The sequence below is a fragment of the Ostrea edulis genome, chromosome 7, assembly GCF_947568905.1.
Source record: "Ostrea edulis chromosome 7, xbOstEdul1.1, whole genome shotgun sequence".
Lineage (NCBI taxonomy): Eukaryota > Metazoa > Mollusca > Bivalvia > Ostreida > Ostreidae > Ostrea > Ostrea edulis.
Genome location: NC_079170.1, coordinates 84,151,230 through 84,161,653, shown reverse-complemented (window position 1 = coordinate 84,161,653; position 10,424 = coordinate 84,151,230).

The window sequence follows — 10,424 nt, the reverse complement described above, 5'->3', positions numbered from 1 at the left end:
ACAGGCTAGCAAAGAGAAGGATGTAGACAATGCATGTCCATTTCTAACATGAATACGTTTCATACATCTGCCCACCTTAACTGAATTAAAAAGAGGCCCAAGGGCCACATTGCTCACCTGAGTCACTTGGTTCATATTTAAAGATTTTTCCTTTATATTTGCATGTCAAACTTTGATCCCCTATTGTGGCCCCATCCAACCCCAAGGGGGGGGGGGGGGGGGCATGATTTGAACAAACTTGAATTTGCATTATGTCAGGAAGCTTTCATGTAAATCTCAGCTTTTCTAGCTCAGTGGTTCTTAAGTATATATTTGCATGTAAAACTTTGATCCCCTATTGTGGCCCCATCCAACCCCCGGGGGCCATGATTGGAACAAACTTGAATTTACATTATGTCAGGAAGCTTTCATGAAAATTTCAGCTTTTCTGGCTCAGTGGTTCTGGAGAAGAAGATCTTTAAAGATTTATCCTATATATTTGTATGTAAAACTTTGGTCCCCTATTGTGGTCCCATCCAACCCCTGGGGACCATGATTTGAACAAACTTAAATCTGCACTATGTCAGGAAGCTTTCATGAAAATTTCTGCTCTTCTGGCCCCCTGGCTCTTGAGAAGATTTTTAAATGACCCCACCCTATTTTTGTGAATATCTCCCTTTTGAAATGGACATGCACGGCCCTTCATTTGCACAAACGTGAAAGCCCTTCACCCAAGGATGCTTTGTGGCAAGTTTGGTTGAAATTGGCCCAGTGGTTCTTAAGAAGAAGATGAAAATGTGAAAAGTTTACGACGCCACAGACGACAGACAATGAACAAATTTTTATTAGAAAAGCTCACTGGATCAAGCCTTCAGCTCAGGTGAGCTAAAAAAAGAGTATAGATCTAGGAATTTTGGCAATATGGTCTTTTAAGATTTTGGCGATCACTCTGACATCAGATTATGAATAAACATCCTTGGTACACTTATTTACAGTCTTTCTCGCTCAGTGCAGGGTTTGACATTTACTTTTTTTAGCACTAGACCAGTCGGGCTACTTCAAATTATTTTTGCTAGACCTGACCTTACATCCACCAGCCCCGACCAACTTTCCAAAAACTGATAGTTTTTCCATATTTAAATGTACTTAATTCAAATGACACTCATTTAAAGTTTGCATGAACTAAAACGTACTTAATTGTCTCAAAAAAGAGCTTTATCTCGTCATTCAATTTAGTGTTCTCATTTTCAAACACATTTTCTGTTTCTTTAAATTCTACCCGGTATGGAAATTCTCTAGTCCATATAAAATAAAATGACCTCAACCGTTTTTTTAATCTCTATTTCATAAGCCCTGCTTTGTTTCTTCCCAACCTTTTACTTTTTTTCTCTTGGGACATCTTTCCTTGAGAACAAGAAGTTGTATTAGAATATAGACATTCCCGCACATGTCAACACCGAAAAATGGCTGTTTACAACGCAATTTATTAATTTGATAAATACTTTCTTATATTTGATTCAAATAAACTGGGTTTTTTAAACAAAATGAAAATGAATTCATCTAAAACATAACTTTGCACACATTAACATTGAGTAGATGTCATAAAACATCACTTCTAACTGCGACTGATTGATTAGAACTAAAAATAGAAATTGTGTCATCATGCAGTTCAAAATTGCTCGCAAAGTCTACAGTTGTTCTTTTTTAGTTAAGAATAAAATATCTTATGGTTTAAAGTAAAGTTTCTTGTTTATTTTTTCAACACGACCAGTCGGACTAGTAAATCGATTTAGTAGACTCATTCGGTCGGACGTGCCTAAGTGTCAAACCCTGAAGTGTGTCGATTTGATATCCTGGTCTATATATCAACGTTATTATGGATGGTCAATGCAATTATCAACTTTCAGGGGAGGGGTAGAATGGGGGCAACCTCAGATTATAATATCTATTTAAAAAAAAGTCATATGAATTGATTGATTACTGATTATTATCTATATTGTAAAACTTTGATAATTAAAGAAAATGATGTAGAATATAATTTTACTGATTTTTGTTAAAATTTTAATACAATTTTGTGTAGTTTTTACAATCGAAGGATTTTTGCTTAGATCCCGGAAGGGGAAATATTCATTTGTTGTCAAAGGGGGAAAGGTACCCTTTACTGGTAGTAAAAGAACTTCAATCAATAAATCCCTGTATCTATTGAATGGTCTATAGAAATTTGAATTTCTTAATACATGCTGGAAAAGGCACTATATAAAACCAATCATTATTATTATTATTATGTATCTAATATATGAAAGTAGAATTGAATCAAGACTGTTCTGGTCATTATAATCATCATAATTTTCATATATTTTCCCTGGATATGCTGTCTATTTCATGACTAAACTGTGAAAATAGTAATGATGCTGGAATGTTCATAAAAATGTTTGTTTCTTGGATCTAAATGTACTATTTTCTAACAGTGTTGAAACATTTATCACATTCAAATCAATTTTTAAGTACCAGGATAAAAAACTAACTAGAAAATATGAGAGATCAAGTCTTTTTTAAACTTGATTTTCACACTTGACAATTAAGTTGTGTTTGAACTCAAACAATTAAATCAAAATATCCATTACCAACAAGTTTAACAAATCAAACACACATCATCAGTTTATAATCATAATAATTCATGGTATTGTTAATTTTAAAAACGCAAACCATACGTTTATTATCAAAAATTCTTTTTATTCCCTTATTTCTATTATGATTTTAATATTCATTATTTAAATGTTTTTAACCTACATTCTGATAAACTTAGGATTCCCCAGGAGAATGTTCTGATCATGATCAACACCCCTGTTGCAATAGAAAAATTGCAAAGAATGTTTTCTATTTATAATTTAGATCTTGAAACAATCCCTAACATGTTCATCACTCATTCGTGTCCGTTGCCTGTTGGACTTTTTTCCTTTGTTCTCACAAGTTTTTATCATTTGTGAATTTTCCTTGGAAAAAGAAAAAATCATGGAACAGGGTTTCAAATTACTGCTCACCCACTCGCACTGGCGACTATACTTTGTTTGTGGGCACCCCAAATTTCCGTGGTGACCGTAATTGTCTGATCAACATTTTTTCTTTCCGACCGATCCGAGTCTTAATATAAAGAAAGTTTAATTTCTGGTTGAGATTTTGCCACTTTGCAAAACATTTCTGAGGTATCAAATTCCAAAATGTAATTAAACAAACCAGAAGAAGTTGAACTACGCAAGGGTTACTACAAACGAAAAGAAAGTGTCTGTTTTTACCGAAGTGGAAAGAAGGGGAGACTATGGCTCGATGACGGCGAAAAGGGGATGGCATGTGCTGTGTGTATATACAAAACATGACACGAAAGGTCCAATCCAGGGCTCGAAATTAACATATGCCTGTCAGTCTGTGACTGGTTAAAAGTCTGGCGGACTGACTGACATTTGTTTTAGTCAGTCCGATGGGACTGGTTAATTTTCTAAAGCATCATTTTGGAAATTATACTTATGAAATTTTATACACACAATTGGCATGCTTTGATATGTAGATATCAGACGAATCTGATTTGTAAATATAAATCCCACATTTAAGTGTTACAATATTGTCTGACTCAGAGGCATATTGAGTTAAATTTCATTATAATAACATTAACGAAATATGTTTAATTATTTCTGGAACACTCTGTTGGACTGGTAAATTTTTCTGCGGACTGGTTGAAAATATACCCCATCAGTCCGGCTGGGGGTTGCCTTGAGGCCCCCGGTGGGTCAAGGGCAAAGCCCTGGTGGGGGCCCAAGGGGCGAAGCAAAACTAGTATGCATCTATTTCTGATCACAATAATAATTTGATTAAAATGCTGTTCAATATTGAACAGGTTGGGAACACTTCCCCTGTAGCGAGATATTCTCACTAAAACGAGATTATCCCTCTCTAGCGAGAAAGTAAACATTACAATAAACAGGTGTTTTCGCGTCTTTATTGAAAACAATGGCAAATCCTGTGCAATGCTGAATAAGTGCGACACAAACTCAACATGATGCGAATTGTTTCTATGAAATTGACAATATAGTCAATAGGGCTGGGATGATTCAGTGTTAGTTCGATTTGGTTCGGTTTCGATGCAGAGCATTACGATTCGGTTCATATTAGGTCAAATATATCTAATGAGAGCACAAAAATTAATAATTTTAATGAGTAGCATACTTGATTTAATTTTATTTAAGTTGTATATAATAACTATATTGTGATCATTTGTAAACATCATATCTATTTATAACGGCATTTTATAACTTTGAGAGAAAAAAGAAAACATTGACAGTCATGAGTCTATTAATTAGAATTTGTTATATTAATGTGCTGCATAATTTTTGGATTGTTAAACAAATCTACAGCCAATCTAAAATGTATAAGATATTGTTTTCATTGATATGTAAAAATTGATCAATTCTATCAATCGAGTCTGAAAATATCTTCTTTATTGATTTACTTCTCTCTCATATAAACTGTCAAAACATTTCATCTGTGTCATTATCTAAGGTGTTGATTTTACCCCTACACTGACAGAAATGCTATATGTCATGTAAAGATAAACTTTAATGATCTTACGGACCATATTCTGTTGGTATACGAGTAGTGATAATGCTAAATATCAACACGGTAGTGATTTAAATCTCTGTTGCATAAAAATCCACGTTTTGCACATCACTTGGACGCCATTCTTGTTGTTTTGGTGTATGTAAAATCTAAACTGATCCGAACCGAAACCCAGAATTTGTAATCGGTGCATCAAATCGAATGGTATGAATCGCGGTGCACCGAAATTTTTGGTGCACCACACAGCCCTTATAGTCAAGAAATTGCATATAAAAGTTGTTACGTAAGAGGGAAGCAGTCTGAAATCCAATACACATCATGTTTTTGTTTTGATTAATATATTTGCAGATGTATCGCACATTTTACCACTTTTTCTTCTTTTCAAGTGAAACACGAAGAGATGTACTCCACAGGTGTTTTTCTCGGTTTTATGGGATTTATTTAATCTCGCTAGAGAGGGATAGTCGCGTTTTAGCGAGAATATCTCGCTGTAGGGGAAGTGTTCCCAACCTGTAGAATAGGGTTGTTGTGATGATAGGAGATTCGGGGAAATAATTCTGCTAGCGTGGACAATTAGATGTCTGAGGCCAAGTCACAAATGTTTAAAAATAATTCTTTAAAATTGATGTTTTGTACTGCTTCCATTTAGTTGTCTTAATATACCAAAAAGACTCATTAAATATTCATGGGACTCATCAACTTTTTGTGGGACGCAAGCTGCTCAAGCTCGTCTTCAAGAATTTCTAGTGACAACCTTGATAATCGCGTTTTAGCAAGAATATCTCGCTATAGGGGATGTGCTCCCAACCTGTCAAACATGACATTTCATGAATAACATAAAAAAAAAATTATATCATGCCAATATTGAACCTACTTAGTGACAAAGACTGTTAGGGCTTAAAATGACAAACTTACAATAGCCATAAAATAACAATTATGTTTATAATACCCTGTTAGGCCTGCTTACACTGCACTATACAAGACTACTACTCACGGCCCGGCTAGCTTTCCCCAGTCGTCGTCGAAGGTATATCATATGCAGCCCCGTTATCAATAATGCACATCTAATGAAAGTTTCAAGTTAATGCTGCTAAAACTAAATATGACACACATAAATATACTAGTGGTCAATAAAGTACACCTACCACCGTTTTATTACAAGTTCCAAACTGATCAAAGCTAGTGGACATCATGGTCTTCCGTCATCTGGTTCTCCTAACTGAAGACCAGTTTACAATTCGAGAGTAAGCTAATCAACGCTACGTGCAGTCACAGACGATTTGAATAATACGTTCCTAACGCGGTTGTCCAAATCGACAGCATAAATATAGACATGATATGAAATGGTAATTATAAACCAATCCGATTACCTAATTCATAAACATATGTGAAGACAGAATGAAAGAAATATATGATATGATATATCGGACCTGGTTTTAGACATCACGGATGAAAGCTGATGTAAACATCTAAGAACAGTCGAATTTAATTTTTTACTGATAAAGCCTATAATATGCCTAATTAATGGTATCATTATCATAAACACCCTTTACTGAAATTTATCACTTAAAAAAAACCCAAAAAACAAAAACACCTTGAATTATTTATTTTGTATTTAGTATGAATCACCCTCTCTCTCTCTCTCTCTCTCTCTCTCTCTCTCTCTCGTTTTTGATTCAAAACTCAGTCCAATAGGATTTTCACGTCAATGAATTACTTTTCATGCGAGTGGCCTTTGAATTTTCATGAATTAATGGCCAAGGTATATTTAATAAACAGAACTAGAAAGGTGAAGATAAGGAACAGTGATCAATTATTAAAAACTCGAATTGGGGATAGTATTGCTTGATATAAATTTAATATGATCACCAAAATTTATTACACAAATTTCCTCTGTAAATGTTCCAAGTTCTATCCATATTTTAATTACTATTATGAAAAGAATGATAGGATTTTTTTGTCTCTGTCATTATTTATTCTGCATGTACTATTACACTTGAAATTAATTAATAAGGTCAATGATTAGAATTTTAAAAATACGTTTGGAAAAGTGTGGTTTATTTTCCCCATTACATCCAATGATTTAAAATGAAAAAAAAGATTAAGTGTTTGTGACAATATTTTTGGTTCGAATTTCCTCTCAAATCAAATAATATTTATTTATTTAAAGTCGGACATTAGCATAAATCTACCGTTATTTTTTTTTTCTAGAATGGTAAAGAATTAAATATTATCACCAAATGTCATTTATTAGCCTACATGGTTATTTTGTGTGTTTAGAACAACATTACACTCTACACCGTAAGACAAGTTTGATCACATCATGAAGTCAATGTAAATAAAAACGTGGGAGTAACGTTACAGTCGTTCATATCATCGTTCAAAGGAGGGTTATAGATATGTAGATATCAATATGTATTATGTGTATTTATCATTTCCATCCACAGTGTACATAAGTACCACGCCTTTTCCTTTTCGCTGTCCTGTTAGTTTAACGAGCTGATTGATAAAATTATCATTAAACTGCTTGTTTAAATGTATAAATTTTACTTCAAACATTTTACATTATCTTTTCATTAATAATAACAACGTTAAATGAAGCTGTGAATACTTACATATCGGCTCGAAGGTTTTCCATCATTTCCGCCATATGAATGCGCGCGCATACGGGCGAGTCGGGAATATGCATGTGTGTTAATGGCAGACAGATAAAACTGTGTGACTGTCTAACACACAATGACATTTTACCTACCATCAGAGGACTTTTACCAAATTTCACCAAATGATTGGTATGGACATTTTATGATAATCCCGACAATTTTCTTCCGAGGACGCGAAAAAAGTCCTCGCAAGAAATTTACGTCCTCGGGCTATTGGTGTTTTTTCACATCATGGTCCTCGGGAGATGGGTAAAATCAACACACACACACACACACACACACACACACGTGCATAATGCCGAAACTCACTACACAAGACTTTACACCTGAAACTCACTACACTATGTTCTAGTTATGCTAACCAGAATATAAATTCATTTTTACGTAATGTGGGACATCTGTATATTGTTCTGATACTTGAAATATAGGAAAGCCGTCTCTAAAAATATTGAATTTACACCGGATACCTACGACACGGTGTCACATGACTCATGTGAACACACACGGGAAACTCACTACAGAGTGTTTAAACGTGATATATTACCCGAAAGTCACTACATTTAGTCTGGCGATTGATTGAGAGCACAGGAAACTCAAGCATTTCAACCATTTTCAAAAAAACAAAACAAAACCCAACAATTTTTATTTTACAGTATCCCCCTTTACAGCAAACAGGACTATTCCGTATACTAAAGTAAAGGGGGGGGGGGGTCTTTACTTTGGTATACGGAATAGTCCTGTTCGCTATAATTTACATGTGTTTATTGAAATAAAATCCCAGTCTTTTATGCATTGTTTTACTTCAGTTTATCACAAAATATTATCCGGAAAGTTGGTACCTTTAAAAGAACTAGTTTTTTTTTTATATATCAGACGATATGGCTTCTCGGCCAGTGCATGAGGTTGTGTTTAGCAATGAATATTTTCATATTTCAATGACTTCATATCCGAAGAGCCTCGGTTTGAAGTGTCACATTGTAACCTATATATTTGATCATAAGTTATATTAATTAAAGGTATTTGATGTTCTACCAAGGAGTGGATGCAAGGGTTGGAGGACGTGTACCAATCCTCAGAGGCAATGGGTCTGAATAGTCCGGCGTTATGCCTTCAGTGCGTCCATGGTTAAGCCCTGGTGGGGCATGGGATGAGACACCTGGTGTTGTAGCGTATACCCCCTTCGGTAGGTTCACCCTCCGGAAAATCTGCTTCATGCCTAGCCATTTAGTAATTACTTTCAGAGAATTTAGGATAATGGAGGATCCAGATGGATATTTACGTCCTAGGTTGAAAATTTAAAACGTTTCTATTTACCATTTTATTAATCGTCTATCATTGTATGAAAGTCCTTTTAAATTGAGATTAAACTTTTTTTTTTTTATGTGTTTGGTATAAAAGTAAGGAAAAACTCCTATTTTTTTCCCCGACATAAATTTTGAAAAAGGTTCATTTATCATTCGACAATATAGAGCCTTTCATTGAATCACGAATACTGGTTCAATATCCGTTTTTAACATTTTCTATGTCACAGTATAAGTTGGATTTTATAATATGTCCTGTGTTACACAATAATATCAAATAAAAATAAGGTCTGATGAAAAGACGAAGAGTGGATATTGAAAATGTACATATACAGTAAATGTATTCGTCTGCTCATGCATTGTGTCCTTGTACAGAGTACAAGAATAGCTTTCCCCCCAAGCTATTTACCCCCCCCCCCCCCCCCGAAATTCTGGCTATAAAGCAACCCTACCACATCCACCGGAAACCTGGCTAACTATCAGTATTACCCCTAAATAAATTTGGCTATATAGCAAAATGCATCTTATTAAAAAATGATCCTTCATAAGCGCATTGAGCATTCAATTCAGTAGTTGAACGACTGCCAAAAGAATTTACCCCTTTAATCAATATATCAAAGATATTAATGAAATTGCAACCAACCACGTATGTGTATTGTAGGGAAGTTTCACTACTAGGGTTAGGGGATATAGCCACCCTTCAAAGGGGGTGACTCACTAAATGCCATAGCCAGTCTTCCGATGGAAATCCAGACCAATCACGAAGGAGGGAGGCTCACTATTGATAAGTGTGGGGTGGGTGTGGGTGTGGGGGGTCTAACTATATTGCCAAACTCCTCCGGGGGAGGGGGGCTTACTATATATAGCCAATTTTCCGGGGGGAGTCTCATTATATAATACCGGTAATTAATATTAAGCAGATCTAAACAAGGTGTTCAGTCTATGAATCACCAAATCAACGTAAACTCAAATAATTCAAGACATCTTTAAGCATTTGAAAATATCAATTCATTTGATGCGCGCAACAATTCAATTGAAGATCTCTTCAAATAATTAATAATATCTACTATTCTAATTTCTAGCGCGCATTGATTAAATTGTTTATATTGCTCTGATACTTAAAATATAGAAAATCCGTCTTTAACAAAATTGAATTTTCACCTGATACCTACGACACGATGTCACATGTGAACACACACCGGAAACTCACTACAGAGTGTATAAACTTGATATATTACATGAAAGTCACTACATTTAGTCTGGCGGTTGATTGAAGGAATTAAAAGGGAACTCAAGTGTTTCAACCACTTCTTAAAAAAAACTTTTTGGGGAATTTATATAAATATCAGAGAGAGAGAGAGAGAGAGAGAGAGAGAGAGAGAGGCTGTCTAGTGTTTTGTCAGTTGAACTAAAATATACTCTTCTGTAACAGAAATTAATGTTAAAAAGATTTGAAAAAGGTTTTCAGTCTAAGAAGCTAAATTCAAGATAAGTTTAATTATTTGAAGATATCATCAATTCATTTGATACTTGCAACAATTCAATGAAACATGTTCAGATAATTACTAAAATCTACAATTCTGAATTATTGCGCGCATTGATTGAATTCTTTATAGCATTGAATACTTTGATGAGTTGATTAGGCTATAGTTGAATTGTTGTTCTCTTCAAATGAATTACTGATATCAACAATTGAATTGATGCCCTCCACAATTTAATTAAAAAAAGCTTTAATTCAATTACTGCGCGCTTCAATTCAATTACTGTGTGTAATAATTTAATTATTGCTCTCTTCAATTGAATTGATATTTATTCAATTGATGCATGCAATACTTCTTCTAGATACAACAACTATCTAATTAGATCTGTCTTGAAT